The 5,037-nt window shown below is 36.3% G+C and overlaps 1 pseudogene; it reads left to right on the top strand.

Moving 5' to 3' along the window:
• Nucleotides 1-1,760: 1,760 nt before the first annotated feature.
• Nucleotides 1,761-2,713, top strand: LOC138166821 (translationally-controlled tumor protein homolog pseudogene; annotated as a pseudogene).
• Nucleotides 2,714-5,037: the final 2,324 nt, after the last annotated feature.

The following is a 5,037-nucleotide window of genomic DNA, read 5'->3' as shown; positions in this document are numbered from 1 at the left end:
ACACTTGGCATTTGCAAGTTGGATCTGATCTCAGCATACCCCTACTATGCATAATGAAAGAGTTGAAACAAATGGACTCTAAAGTGCATTCTAACTTCAGATTTATGATTTTATGATACTATAATTCAATTCAATTTAAGATTAATTTGTTAAAAGCATTAATATGTGCAAGAAACTGTGCTAGATTCTGGGGACAAAAAGGTAAAAATTGGAATCCCTTCCCTCAAATAGCTTCCATTCTATTATAGGGTAAAGATTATGTATATACATAAGTATTCCATAAAGTGAACTGGGATGAGGACAAAGGAGAGATCCATGTAACATACCTTAGTAAAACTTAAAGAGGGTGAGAACACGTTCAGTGGATATGAACAGAATAAGCTTCATGGAAGACATTAAATGTGCTATTCCTTGACAGAAGAGAAACGTTTCTTTATCAAGGTGTTAGCTAGTTGATAATACTGGAAGTTATTACCCTTGTGACAAGTAATGTTTCACTTCAGTAGACCTCCAAAGATAAAAAATTCTTTGTGGTCCAAAGAATGAATTTATGTCCTGCATCTTCTGTCTTTGGCATTGTTGAGTATAATGTGGGGCATATCACTTACACTTTCTGAACCAGTTTATTTAGTTATCAACTTGTGAGATTGGACCAGCTGATCTCCAAGCTCTTCCATTTCTAGAGTTTTCTGAGTTTATGAACCTATGATTTTTTAATTTTAAGCACTATATAATGGGCAGAACTGGAGGTATTTAGGGGAAGAAGACTACCTCCAAAGCACACAATAGACATGTATCTATCAGTTTCTAGTACCATCCTATTTCTATCATTGTATCATCATCCTGCAAGTAAAGTAAAGATTCATAACTTCAAAGTCATCTGATATTTTTTTCTCCATCTCTACCTCCCCCCTCCTTTTGTTATAAATCCTGCTAATCCATCTCCCATCTCTCTTTTTATATTTTTGAGGGGGGAAGGCAAGGCAATTTGTCTCCCATCTCTTAACCTTTGCACTGGATTTGCCCCATGACTGGAAAATGTTCTATCCTCGCCTCTGCTTCCCAGAATCCTTGGTTCCCTTTAAAACTCAGCTCTAGCACCATCTTCTAGGTAAAGCCTTTATGATTCCTCCAGCTACTACGGCCCTCACCACCACCATCCCTAATTACCACGTCTTTATTAATCTGTGGTCACGTCAATATCCCTTCTAGTAGCAACGAAGTTGCTTGAGGGTAGGAATGGTTTCAGGTTTGTATTTGTATTTTTATCACAGGAGAGAGGCGACTAGGTAAGGTAAATAGAGAGCTACCGTTAGCTCAGCTTGAGTCCTATGTCTCACACATTGTAACTTTTATGACCTGGGCAAGTCATTTAAGCTTGTCAATCCCAGGCGGATCTTCAAGGTGATCAGTGGAAGTGCAATCATTGGTCTATATTAGTACTGGAAGTTCTCTATACAAATGAAATTGCAGATTCAGATGAAAAAAACAAAACAAAATGCCCAACCTTTAGTACCCAGTAGGAACCTAATAAATACTTATTTAATAAACGAATGTGTAGCTTTCCCCCTCACTCCTCCCCCTCCCCAGGCGCTGCTCTGGTTGCATCTCGCTCACCAGGAGCTCTCTCATTCCCAGCAGCGCTAGCCATCCCCCTGCCCCCTCTCTTCTTCCACCGCCCCCCAAGATAAGATGTTGTCTCCGACATTTGTAAGATCTGGAAGATGGAGAATGGACTGTGTCTGGAGGTGTAGGGGAAGATGGTCAGTAGTACAGAGGGTACCATCATCGGTGGAAATGCCTGGGCTGAGAGTCCTGAGAGAGAAGGAACAGATGCCACTGTAATCACTGGAGTCGACATAGTAATAAATCATCAATCATCCGCAAGAAACTAGTTTCACAAAAGAATCCTACAAGCAGTGCGTCAAAGACTACATGAAATCTACCAAAGGCGGGCTTTAAGAGTACAAGCCAGAGAGAGCGAACCCTTTTTATGACAGGAGCTGCAGGAAAAATCAAACACATCTTTGCTAATTTTGAAAACTATCAGTTCTTCATAGGTGAAAGCATGAGTCCAGATGGCATGGTGACTCTCTTGGACTTGGGAGAGGATGGTGCGAGTCTATATATGATTTTCTTTAAAGATGGCTTTGCAGGGCAGCTAGGTAACTCAGAGAATATAGCACCAGCTCTGGAGTCAGGAGGACCTGAGTTCAAGTTCAGCCTCAGACACTTAACACGTAATAACTGTGTGACCTTGGGCAAGTCACTTAACCCCAATTGCCCTGCCTTTCCTGCTCTAAAAAGATAAAAAGAAAATAAAAAGACAGTTTGAAATTAATTTTTAAAAAATATTGTTTAGAAATGGAAAAATGTTAACAAATTCAGCTGATTACTTTGACTCACCTGTCATCATAACTGGCCACTGCTTTTTGTCATCTACACAACACCAAGAGTTGGACAAACTTGGTCTGATGTCATCTTGAATTTTATTCATTTATTGTTTTACCTTGATTTATTTGGAGTGGAAGCATTATTTTAAAAAACATGTCATGTAGGTTGTCTAAAATAAAACACATTTAAGCCTATTTGATAGAATTCCTCTTGGTCTAGTGTTTTTTAAACTCAAATTACAGTAACTTGCTACAGTTGTACCTTAAGGATCATTGTAGAGATCATTGTCTCGTACTTTTCAGCAAAAGACTCTTCATAAGACTTTCTACATTTTCATTTCATCTACAAACTGAAGTAGAATTAATTCTGGAAGAGATCACATTCAAACTGAATAAAATGAAACCATGTAAAACAAACAAAAAAAAAAGTGCAGATGCATAGGGACTGAGCTAAGATTTCTATCTATATTATCCATATCCATATCTATATCAATTATCTACATCTTCTATATCCATATCTATATCTATATCCAACCATCTATCAGAATGTTTCTTAGATTCTAGTATTGATAATAAATCCACATTAGAGAAAGTAGAACAGATTAAATTGTGCATTCACCTAGCTGAGGCACTGTGATGATATACCAAAGAAATACAAAAAAGTACTTTAGTCTATCAACAATAATATTTTTGAATAATGTAAACTCCAGATACAATGTTGCTGAAAATGCTGGATAGAACTGTTCACCCTACACCATTCCCTATGAATACATACATATATGTATGTGTACACATAGAAATACATGCACATATGTATATGTGTATGTAGGACTATGTGTTTATACAACATGTGTGTGTTTGTGTGTGTGTATTATTGGTTTCTAATTTTTACAGTACTCCCAAATCAAGAAATGTGTTTGGCATTTTCAGAAATACTTTGTGGGAACATCGTTGACAGGGGTTAGACAAATTGAATATTTCCCCTGATAGTTTCTTTTCAATTAATAATTAGAGTTCCCTGGCAGCAAGTGTCCTGATTAGACAATTACTAAATACTTTAGATTTAGCATGATGGAAAATGTCTTAAGGCAATGTGGCATCTTTGGGACTGATTGAGTGTAATGCCATTTGTGACCGATGTCTCACAACATCTGCCTGATCTCTCTTTGCACACACTCTCCATGTGGATTAATTTATTATGACTTCAATGCTTAAGACAAAACTGGAAAAGTGGCACCTACATGCCCTTAGAAATGAATGATAAACAAGTCTGTCTTATTAAATTTTTGAACATAAGATATTTCTGAGTTAGTGAGAAAACCAGGGGAGACCAGGATATTTATGAGTAATTGATAGCTCTGAATGACTACAGAATTTCAGGAGTTGTGTTATTAGAACCATAGGATTTTAAATCAGAAGAAAACTATTTCTAGAGATTAATTTCATATTGTTTGTCATAGTATATCACTCCACGATGCACTGCATGCCAGAATGGTCAATCTACACGCAGAGGACAATCAGGTTTCATATTCTGTGAGGTGACCTATACTTTCTACACTTTTCTAGCATGAGGAAGGTAAAAACAGTGACTGACTACTTCTTTAAATCTGTCTGGTGGCTTGGCTTCCTGACAACTTGCCCAGACTGAATTGCAGTTGATCAGCATATTGTTGGTCAGCATATTGCAATCTAATTTTATTAAACTCAAATGGAGTCTATGGAAGCAGGGATTCTATTACCTACTTAATAGATCTTTTGTTTCAGGAAATATTGCCAATGATTACATTTAATGTTTCCTTTGCTTAATGACTTCCTCTTTGAACCATCTGAGGGATTTCTGTATACCTTCATTTTTTTATAATAGCAAAAGATACTTTTTTTTTACTCCTATTTTTCATCCCTTGACAAAAGTACAGATATTTTAATCTGTCCTCATAAGTTAATGTCTAGTCCCTCTAGGCACAAGGTCAAAGGCCAAATGACTGGGAAAGTCTGAAAAATTCTGAGACCTATGTCATTAAGGAGGCCTCACAAAATTGCCAACAGTCGTTGGGAAAGTTTCAGCAGTGAGCTACAGTAATTCATAATAGCCTCTAATCAGAACAGTAGCATTTTTGAAAGTCACCTCTATCTATCCCACCCTGGTAGGATAGACTGAGAAACTGATGGGAATAATGACAGGGAATACAAGCAGGAGTTACCCACAGTGCCTTGTTGCCAAACCATCTGGACATGTCACAGGGACTGCCGTTTTTAGAAAACATTTAAAATTAATCCTATGAAATGTTTAAGTGAAGTTGTATTTAATGAAAAATTCTGCTTTAAACTCTCAATAAAAACAAATTACTTACCTAATCTATGGTGCAATAAATGTATAAAACAAGAGAAGAAACTTTTGTGAAAGAGATTTTAAACATATCATCATGGTCTTTTTGTTTCTTTGTCAGATTCTTTTCTGTTGCTGTTAAAATCACTAATAGATCCTTCAGAGTAATTAGCAATGTTAAAAAATAATATTTTGTTTATATTCATTACAGTTTTTTTCTTTTTCATTTTTTCCTGGTCTTGTGTTCTATGAATTTTTTTGTTTCATTATAGTTATCTATAATTTCTTTTTAACTTTTAATGTTCTTTCCTTTCCATT

Source organism: Petaurus breviceps, unplaced genomic scaffold, assembly GCF_028583685.1.
Source record: "Petaurus breviceps papuanus isolate PSGF00001 unplaced genomic scaffold, PetGlider_PUasm1.0 226, whole genome shotgun sequence".
In the NCBI taxonomy this organism is placed as follows: Eukaryota; Metazoa; Chordata; class Mammalia; order Diprotodontia; family Petauridae; genus Petaurus; species Petaurus breviceps.
This window is presented reverse-complemented; position numbering and strand designations above follow the sequence as displayed.